Here is an 11,012-nt window from a genome sequence, read left to right as displayed (position 1 = left end):
GAGAAAGATTTAGGGGATCCCATTTGCAGCAATGTTGTGGCTCTGCCCAGGGCCTTTGGAGAGGCATACAAGCAGCACTTGTGCAGGGGGTGGGCAGTGTGTGAGGATGTGCCCAGGGGAACCCAAACACTTGGCAGTTCCACCAGGTCTACAGCTCGGCTGTGTCTGACTGTGCTGAAGCTCCTTGGGGTAAAGCCTTACCATATACTCCAGCTCAGACTGCCTCCCTCTGTTTCCTCCTTTCCTCCTGAAGGGACCAGCAATATTCTTCTTGGCAAGAGCTTTAGCAGTGGCAAATCACCCAGGTATCCAAGGGGAGGGAGGCAGCTGACAATTTCTTTTCTTCATTTGTATGTCTTTGGCAGGTAGTTTTCCTGGCAGACTTCATCTCCTAGGCCTAGTGGGATTGAAGGTCTCCCTCTGGGTCCCCATGCTGCTGCCTCTGTGTGAGCAGCAGCTCTGCTGGGAGAAGCTGTGGACGTGGAGGACCCTCAGCACCCTTCTTTCTTCTCGCCAAGGCACTCTCTGCCAGTTCAGGTGCTGCAGCAGGCAGTGGAGCTGCCCTCTTCTCACTCCTCTCCTGGCAAGAGGCATGAGGAGTGAGGGATGAATGCCAAGGGCCAGACAGGTAAGGAAAACAGCAAGGCAACTTGGGCCTGCGGTAGGAAAGGATGGAGGAGGAGGAGGAGGAGGACAGCATTCTCACCAGCCCTAGCACACTCCAGCAATCAAAGGGCAGCCTGTGTAATTAATACTATTTAGCCCAGGTTAGTGGCAGAGGAAAATGTCTCTTGTCAGCCTGGCTTTGCCCACTGGCCCTGATTTAGCAACATGAAAGCATTTTTTCTGATTAACTGTTCACTGAAGGAGATAAAAGAGATGACCATGAAATGTTTTCTTTAATGTGATGAATGTAAAGGGACTGTTAGATGTAGGGAAGGGTGAGAGGAGAGAAGAAAGAGGGCTCCGATAGCAGATGGTGCTGGGGTGAGAAAGGGGTATGAGGCAGCGCTAGGGGGCCCAGGGCTGGGGTGGCGGGGGCTATGGGGCAGGAGCAAGGGGCAGAGTTGAGGGGCCTGGGGCAGGGCTGGTAGGGGCCATAAGGCAGCAATGAGTGGGAATCTAGGATAAAAGGCTAATAATTAAAACATTTGTAAAAAGAGGGAGTATGAGAGCAGTGATTGCTACATATATATATGTATGTGTATGTATGTATGTATGTATGTATGTATGTATGTATGTATGTATGTATGAGATTTTTGAAAGGATTTGATGAAGTCACAGTCTCAACACCAAACTTCACTGCTCATATTTCCAAGTAAAAAAAGTGTTGGTAGCTAGGAAACAAGTTAAGCAGTAAAGCTCCATTTCTAACATGATCTGGTTGGTGGCAGGGTATTTTGGGAAATAGTGATGCTGCCTCTATTTCATAAAACCATACAGCAGCAGGTTGAAAAGCTCTATTTAAAAGCTAAATACAATTTCCTACCAGTTCTTGAAAGATACTTCAGCTGTACATAATCCAAACTGGCCTCCAGTGGTTTCCAATGCACTTTTAACTATGCATGCTTGGCAGTTTAGATTTTAACTTTTTTATCAAGCTGGACAATGAAATTCCTCTGACCCCATTAAGGTTAATTTCTGGTTCCTGTGTATTATAAAAAAAGTGACTGGAGACTTGAATGGGTTCTTGTCAAAACAAAAAAATACTGATTTAGAAGTGAGAAGCGGAAAATCCTTGCTCAAGTATCCCCACTCAAGTTAGTTTTTGCTTTTTTTTTTCCCCCCAGAAAGCTTAATTAAAATGGATTTTGCCCTGTTGCCTTTATGGACTCTAGGAAAGAAAGGGAGAGTATATAAGATAAAATGATTTCAGTTAGCATATCCTAGTCAAAGTCAGATGGGCAGAAGGTAGAAGATGAAAGTCCGTATAGATAAGTATGAAGTCACGCAAAGTGACACATCTTGTACAAGCTGATCATGCCAAAGGGGATGTAGCCTTGAAGGCAAACAAGCAATCGTCTTATCTTCCCAGGATGTGCAGTGAAAAGCTCAGATGTGCACAAAAGGGTTGGCTGTGTTCAACATTAGGTTGGCTGGTCCATAAGCAGATCAGATGTCTACTCACCAAGTCCCCCTTTTGAGTCAGCTCGGCTCCTCTCCCAAAGGTCAGAAGAGGCATAGAAAAGGTCCCTGAACAGGTGATGGAAACACTGAAAGGGAGGTGAAGTTTGAATGCAGATAAGAGGAGTGAAAACTAATTGATCTGAAGAAGCACTGTGATTGTGGGGTATAAAATAATGAATAGGAAATTCCTTTTATTTACTCCAAGGCAATAATAGCAGAGGGCAGTTGATAACATTGAAAAGGTGGCGTTTTAGGGCTCTTTAATCTAGAAGAGAGAGGTGTAACAAACAGCAGGGAAGTTAAATCCAGGCAAATGTAAGTAAGAAATGAGGCACATCATTGCACGGAGGGTGCAAACACACACTGAAACAGAGCACTGAGAAGTCCAGGGCTCCCCAGCTCTTAATGGCTTTGTGGCAAGACTGACTGCATTTCTGGGAGATAAAGACAAAATACTGAGCTCAGTATGGTAGTGATGACTAAAATCCAGCAGTCTGTGGTGTATGGGAGAGCAGAGGTCAGGCTAATAAACCCCTTGGATGCTAAATGCCTCCCTTTTCTTCATTTATGTGGAGAGCTGACTGCAAAATATACTATTCACCCAGTCATCTCACCCTCAGGGACCGTTCCCGGGTGCTGGTGAGAGCGCAGTCAGCTTCAAAATGGGCAGTGATGTTTGTACAGCTGAGACAAATCCTTTCACTGCCCAGGAGAAAACTCAGTGAGCTGCATGGAGGCAGCCGCTGGCAGTGGTTGTCAAGCAGATTGCTGGGGCCAGGAGAGGTCACCATGTTCTCTGCCGGAGCAGCCCTGCTCCTCACACACCTGCCTGGCCATGTGCAGCTATCTCCAGCCTCTGTGTGAAGCTGGACCATCCCGTGGGTCCGCGACTACCTGCCCTCATGGGGAAACACCAAGCTCCAGGCAGCACCATGCTCAGTATCCAGGAGTCTCCTCACGCTGCTGTTGTGTAGCTCACAGGTGGGCAAGAAAGACCTAGCTAGCTGCAGGAACCCTGACACCGGCAGGGAAGGACCTCCTCACCAGGGCAGCCTTGCTGAAGAGTGCATTTCTCACCACTGCTGTGGCCCACAGCAAAGCAGTCCCTGTATTGCTAAGGGTTTGCTCGACGCTGAGGAATGGGACGGACCTTGCTTCAGTCCAGGTGTGGAGGTGCTGTTCCCCACCTACCCGGGAAGCCTTTCTGAGAAGGCTCTGGGGTGACCTAAGGACAAACCTCCTTTGTCACAGGCAAAAAACAAGGATCTGCCTCAAAACTCTTCCCTTCCCCTGCTCAGAAACATCTCCCAGGCTCATTTGTAGTGTCAGTGCCGTGAGGGTGAAAAGCACCACATGTCCCTCGGCATGCCTTTTGGGGGCCCCTCTTGCCATCGTCCGCCAAGAGGAGAGGCCCTGCATTCCCCTCACCATAGCCATGGCGCCTGTTTCCAAAACCTCAGTTTGGATGATGCACCCTAAGTCTCCCGTACGCTTAGCTAACATGCAGTGCCCCATGCTGCTAACCAGCAGGCAGCTGCCCAGGCTGTCAGCACATAGTATGCAGCCCCTCTTCCTGGGGAGGGTCTGGGGCAAGAGAAAGCCCTTGGCCTGTAACTGTGCCGAAAGCACCACCTCACCTCTGTCACGAGAACAATAATGTAAATACTGCATAGCGCGTTAAAAAACCACCTGCAAGTGATTATTAACTGGTAATGTTTTCCCAGAAAGCAGCAAATCTGTCAGCCTGGGGTTTATCATTGTAAACAGTTTTTATTTTAAAAACAAACAAATAAACTGGTAAAAGTCTCCTAGTAACAGGTGCTGCCTGCATGCTAAGCCCGACACTACAGCCCATAATTCACAGTTGTCTGTTTATTCTCTCTACTATTTATAGCTGGTCAAGTCTCTCCATCCCAGCTTGTGTTTCCTACTTGTTGTATCTTTGCAATTAATGTATTTGCTGTGAGAATTTTAATAAAACAAAAAATATTTGAATCAAAAATATAGCCTGTGGTCACAGGACTGCTGACATCAGCTGTTCACGAGGGCTGAGGCCAGCTGTGTAGATACAAGGCCAGGACTTGTGTCATGAGGGAGGTCAAAAAGGCGGTGAAAAGGGAAAAGAGGCAGAGAGCAGATAAAAGAAGGGAATGTCCACTCTGTGCTGTGGACCATGTCGGAGGGCTTGGTGAAACCCAAATGTTGTTGGGCACACAGGCCAACACAGACTGTGCATGTGAGAGCTTTTTTGCCTTTCCCGGCGAGCATATGCACCTGACTATCTCAGTGCTTTGTCTGGAGGACAGGCTGTGAGCAAAATTGCTGCTGGCTGCAGGCCTCCTCAGAGAATAAGGCTTTACGTGCATTTCAATTCCTTGGGGAGATCTGGAAAAGCCACGATCAGAAATGAAGACGTTAAAAGCAAAAATCTAGGCCCAGACTGAGGGTGCCATGGGGCTTTCCTTTGCAAGAAGAGAGGGCCTGAAGGCAAGTCTGACACGTACACGGTCTCCAGTGCGGAGGTGGAGCATCCCTGAGGAACTGGGACTCCGCTATTCTGCTCACTGTTCCTCACAGACCTGGGAGCAGAGTTCAAGAGTAATGGAGCAGGGTGTCTCTCCGTGATGTGAACTGCAGTAATTTCACTGGCTTCATTTGAACTGTCAGTCATTTTGTACTGACGATGGAGGCTATTTTAGGTCCCAGCTTGCTTTTAACCACACCAATACTGGCAGTTTAGCTCCTGCTCCTGCTGCAGTAGGGTTGGCCTTGGGCCAAGTAGTGTTAGACAGGCACGGGAGGACTGACATTGCATCAGTTGAGCGAGGAAAGCTGTTTCAAGAAGTGAACAGCAGTGCTTTATGACGAGTTTGGCTAGGATGAAGACGTTGCAGTTGATGGCAAGCTGGCAGTTGGACCTGGGTGGTGCAGGGAGACTATAACTCTGCTGCTGAAACCACTCTGGCCTGGGATGGAAAAGAGTCCTGAAACCTCTGGGGAGCTTTGACAGCAGCCAGCAAGGAATACATGGATAGGACAAACCATATATGAAAGGACACCCCTGTCCCACTGAATCTCACTTCCTCCCCTTTGCAGATCTTCTAACTGCAGGTCAGCTTCCACTAGCCACAGGAGCTGAATCCGTAATCACTTTGCCCTGTCAGCATTGCATTTTCTTCAACAGGTTTACATTTCCTTATGTATATGCAAGTTCAGGCATTGCGTTATAGCCTCAAGCAGACACCTACCATGGCCTCTCCCTTACTTTAATTTATTTTACCTGCCAACATAGCACAAGGTACTGTAGCAAGAGTGCAATTGAGGCCTGGATTTGTGGGGAGACACTTTGGTCTATGTTATGCTAAAATAAACTACCTAGCCCTCATGAGCCTTAAAATGTGGAAATCTATCACAACAACCACCACTGCTTTTCTGAAAAAGGCCCTCTTTCATTTGGTATTATGTTGTTTAGGCAGCAAGCTCTGAAATAGTAATTTGCTTCTCTTTTATGTTTAGTCCATCACATTTGTAATAAAGCTTGCTCTTAGCTTTGAACATCTGTGTTTTGCACCCCACTGTGCAGGGAGTGTAGTCTTCCTGGTTATTCTCTCAGTGGATATTTTCTCTTTCTAGGGAGGATGGTACTGTGATTGCACTGCTACGTCGGAGGGGCTACCTTTGCACCCTGGCTCTTGCACAGATTCACTGAATGATTACAAAGAAGTCTTCTCCCTCTCCAGGGATATCCACATTTGGAAAATGGGTGGTGAAATGCAGTGGCAAAATGACGAAAATTTCACTATCTGATGGGGCATGACTGCTCACAGAAAAACCTGGGCAGCTAAGTGAATCACATATCAAGTGCAGACAGAGAAAGCCCTGTGAGCTTTCACTTTCTGAGTGATTCTCTAGCTGGCAGACACATTCTGAACCCTTAAGAAGGCCAGTTATAACTACTTGTATATAACAATAATGCAGCTGAATTTAAAGAGGAGGTTTAGGGTATGCTTTGTTACTCTTAGGAGGTACATTTTTTTAATACTGGATAACTTTCAGATTGTTTCTTTTCCAAGGCTGCTAATGTAACAATAGGATGTGACCAAATTGTTAGCAGCCTCAGGCGCTGTCCAATGATTCGCCAAAGCATTTCACTTGTACCACAGTCGATATTTGTGTGTCATTCAGTGTGCCAGACTGGAATATTCAATATTTGGAACTCAGATTCCTTCCAGACAGAAAGGCGCTTGGGAGTGGCTACAGACTATCTCTGGGTTCCTTCCTTTTTTGAAAAAGATCTGATTAAGTTAATTGTATTTGGGGGGAAAAAAAGAATAGAAAAAACAACTTAGGAGACCTTGGAAAAAAAATAGAAAAAGCTTTCTGAGAAAATGACTTAAAACAATGGATTCCTGCCATCTTAGCTGTCTCATCTTTACCTATTGGCCCAGCTGTAATTTACATTTGTATCTATGAAACAATGATTCTGACATGAAGCAGCGTTCTGCCAGGGTGAAGTTCACCTTGTGCAATAACCAGGGCAAAATCTATGTATCCTTTCAAGACAATGCAACTCATAGTATGTTAGTGGAAGAAAAAAAAGTGAAGAAAAAGTTTATTTGTTTTTTTTTTTTTAATTGAGATTTGCTTTGCAAACCAGATAGCTGTATGATCTCTTTTGGATTTACCTTAGCAAATCTAGTAGCACACGGACCGAATCCTCCAGGAAATGAGAGCAGGCTCTTTCCATAAAACCCCACCCTGCATTCCATCTCTCTCACCTAAGCAATTTTGTATGCCAAGTACCTTTTCTGACAAGATTTACAGAGGTCTTAAAAAGCCTTATCAAAAATTAGACTGGAAAATGATCTATTGGCCTTCCCGTCTGGTACAGAAGGGAGTTAACAGCATAACGATGCTAGAATGTTTAATAGTTTGTGTGATTACATAAATATTTATTTTATCCCTAGAAATGGGACCCAAAGAAGAATTTTATGAGTTCGACATAGATTACCCCATTCTACACTGTCAGTTGCTTTCTTTCACCTTGAAAGATACACAGCTGTAACGCGTTTGATGTCCCAGTGCATCCAAATCAAAGCAGTGAACATCTCCCTGAATATTTCTCTAGCAAAACCTGCTCGAATAGACTGCCTTGTGTAAAGGAGGAGTCTTACAGGAAGCACCTGCACTTGGATACTTAGGTCAGCATTGTGTTACCTAATGATGCTGACCTGTTTTGTGGTCCTGGGAAAAAACTCTTCTTGTATCCTCTGTGATCCCATCACTCCTCTGTTTACTTAGACTCGGACTGCTGCATGGCAGACTCTGTCTTGTCGCCTTTGTTTGTAGGAGGCTTTGCACAGCTCCGTCAAAGCCTATAAAGAGTAACCTTGTATGAATAATGCCTGCCATCTCGGCAGAGTAGCAGTGAGAGCTGTCTGTTTTGTACACTTGTGTGTTGTGGCTCAGTACCATTTTATGGTGTTGTGCAAGCTGCTGACACAGACGTAGAGAGAGGTAAGACCTTGCTTTGGGATGCTGTTACAGTTCGTGGTTGCTGGGGCAGTAGAGCAGTGAGTAATGCAGATGAATTTCCTGCACATGCCTGAGCTAGAAGCAATACAAAGCAGCTTAAAAAGGAGGATTTGTTCAGTTCCAACTTCAAAGCAGATCTGAGGGTATTCTCTTTGGAAGAGGAGCACCAACACGGTCTGCTGCAAAGCTACATCTGGTGTTTTGAGATGGAAGCTGGGATAGGTGGAAGTTCAGTCTGTTGGGAAAAGCAGTTATTGAAGCCTAGTTTTCTATGACCGGATTACAACTTCATAACTCCCCTCCCATGCCTCCCATACTTACCATTAAAATATCCACCAATCCTCCTCAAATCCTCTACCTTCCTCTGGGTTGTCTGCTACATGGCAAAGGCAGGACATGGTGCCTCAACAGCCAGCAAACATGCAGACTGGCTACAGCCTCTTTGATGCCTGATGGTGAGCCCATCTCATGTGGTACTGGACTGCTGTAGGACAGGGACAAAATTAGAAGGCAGACAGACAGCTAGCAGGGAGAGGAGGGAATGTCATGCAAAGCTGGTCTGAGCTAGAAATGAAAGAGTGTGATAAAAAAAGACAATTTTCTGTGACTTGGAATAGTCTGGGCTGTTAAGTCCCCCAGCCTGTATACTAGTTCAGTCCTGAAATATTTACACTTTTTGTACATCCAAGCTACCTGGCTTTGGGCTGTTCTGTCTCATGGGTCTTGTAGTCACTGGATCAAAAACTTGGACATGCATTTTTTCTTTTCAGATTTAATGGGGATAAAAACCATACGGAGGTAATGAAGATAAAAATCTTCTGTGACATCTGTTTGCACTTAAAAAAATTGTATAAAAAATGAAAACACGCAAATAAGCCCAGGATTTGATGAGTGATGAGCGTTTTTTCCCTGCTTGTGTGACAGCAGGGAGCCGCTAATGACTAAAAGGGATATAACTACAGCAAAGAGAAAGCCACAAGAAAATAGCACTTGCTTAATAAAACAAAGTGCCAGCTTTCAGTCTTGCTGGAGTCTCCAGACAGGTGGGCTGCGACAACTATGGGCAGCCAGCCAACAATTCTCTATGGTTGTCGACTCCACCAGGCCAGCTCAATGTGCAGTCCGTAGCGATCCTGGAGCAGACACTAATCTGCATCTTTTCCAAATAACCCTGCTATTACCAAACCCTCTTCCTGTATCCTGAAGAACCAGCAGCCATGACAGTGAGATTACCCCAAGGTTTGCAGGTAGCGGAATCAGGCAATAAAATGTTGCATGCTCTGGGTCCTGCAGACTGTAAAATCTGGAAGGTCATGGAGCATATATCAGTCAAAGCCTGTAACTGTGCTTGCAGCACCATACAAAAAAGGAAAAAGGGAAGGAGAGGGGATAACTGGATACCTCTATTGAAATCATAAAAAGATCAACGGCGAAAAAGGGAGAAAAAGGGTTTGAGGAGAGCCCAGATTTCAGATCCCCTATCCTGCTGACTGGGTAACCCTCTGCGGCCCCAGCAACAGCTGACACTCTTAGCTGTGCCTCTCCCAGCTGCTGATGAAGAAACAGAGGACTATACTGTATGGCAACGGGGAGACGACAGCGCCTGAAGTCCCTGCCTGGTAGTTACATGGAGAGTTAGTACTGCCTGGCCACCTGTAATCTTGTTGTCTGTCATAGTACCCTTCTTTTCTGTCCCTTAGGTGCCAGTTTTGCCCATGATGCAAGAGGTGGGATTTCTGGGAGAAATGGAATATTCCATTTCCATCCATTCCCTTCCATCCACGTGGGATGAACCCGATCATCCACCTCATTCAGCATCCCCTTTCCGAAGTGACCAGCACCAGTGCTCCAGGGGAAGCTGTCAGAGCCCAGAGGGGGCAGGTATGGAATAAGCAGACCTCTTCCCTTCACCCTCTGTCATGGGTCTCCTCTCCAGCTACGCTACTCAGTCAATGAGCAGTCAATGACAGGCCCCGGAGCAGGATACCCCTTCTGACACATGTGGTGGTCATTACTGACAATGACCCTGGGCCTTGCTGACTGTCTGCAAACTCAAAGAAATTGGCCTGAGGTACAGACTTAAGTCAGACAGTACTCTCCCTTTCCCCTGAGAGGGAAACTCACTGAACTCTCTGGGTTGACTCTCAGAAGCCAGCACTAAGAGTGGGAAAAAAGATTGCATAACCTACTGCTATTTGCAATGACCCGGTGCCTTCTAGCTATCCAGGCTTCTTCTCAGTATTGCTAAGTTCATGGCTGGAGTTAAAATGTATTTTACTTCACTGGAATTCCCCAATCTCTAGTTTCTTTCCTCCAGCACTTTTGTGGTTATGGGAAATGGCAGGTCTTCCTGACTGCCCCCCTGCAACCACTAACATAATTGTATTGAGCACCCTCTTACTCTTCTCCTTTCTGAGGTAAAGTATCCCCGTATTTTCAGGGTCTTGTCAGACAAGAGTTAGCCCATGGTCATTTTCACTGCATTACCTTGTATGCGATGAGCAACTGTACTGCAGCAGGGGCTGCACACAGGCTGACGTTGGGACTTCAGCAGCGTGTTTTCCTGGGCCCTTTTACACAGTGCCTGCAGAGGTACCCAGCCTCCTCCCTGAGCACTGCTACAGTTCATTTAGACTCTCATAATGGCCGAGAGTCAGAAAGGGTTAATTTATTTGTATGGTCATAGGCTTTCTCCTGTGATTTGGGATCCCTGTTCACTGAGCTTCCTCAAGTCCCCTTTTGTCCAGCAGTCATGTGAGTCACCTTTATCACGTTGCACATCTTCCTTTCTAGATCATTAAAGAAGCCAGCACACGGTACCTGCTGCATTAGCGGCAAAGAAGAGCTGCTGAGTCTGGTGACACAGCATTGCCAGCGAGGAAAGTGAAAAAAGGGGTAAGTATGATTGTGTCTGGGGGAGCATGTGTCAAGCTCCAGATCAGGGAAATCTGGGAGTGTCCTATCACGTACGGGATCTCAACGGGCTAAAAATGCAAATGTGCAACCAAAGGTAACTGTACAGATTTACATCTACAACAATAGATGAATAGATGAATAGAATCACCCCTACCTGATCAAATCCCCTGGAGTCTGCCTTTGACTTCAGGTTCTTAGGAAGGGGTATTGGAAGAACAGGATATTTCTGTTACCGCTTGCTGGAAAGCTCTTCTCGAGCCCACTGACTCTTCTCTCCTAAGCCACTCTATAGCAGAAGGAAAAACTCTTTCTTTTTGAGCCAAAGTTACCAGCTATTCTGTTTTGCATCTGGACAGAACCACCAGCTATTTTCTCAGTGGGATGCAATAACCTAAGAGAGGCTGTGTTAGAGCACCCACTTCACTGTGGCTAAC

At 46.1% G+C, this 11,012-nt stretch overlaps 1 long non-coding RNA gene across 1 annotated transcript; it reads left to right on the top strand.

Moving 5' to 3' along the window:
• The first annotated feature begins 388 nt into the window (after positions 1–388).
• On the top strand, positions 389–10,583 carry LOC138066589 (uncharacterized). Its single transcript, XR_011139904.1, has 3 exons — positions 389–628; positions 9,363–9,543; positions 10,456–10,583. It is a non-coding gene; the product is annotated as an uncharacterized lncRNA (long non-coding RNA).
• Positions 10,584–11,012: the final 429 nt, after the last annotated feature.

This window comes from Struthio camelus, chromosome 3, assembly GCF_040807025.1.
Source record: "Struthio camelus isolate bStrCam1 chromosome 3, bStrCam1.hap1, whole genome shotgun sequence".
Lineage (NCBI taxonomy): Eukaryota > Metazoa > Chordata > Aves > Struthioniformes > Struthionidae > Struthio > Struthio camelus.
Note: the sequence above shows the minus strand (reverse complement) of the source record. Positions and strands in the feature narration are given on the sequence as shown.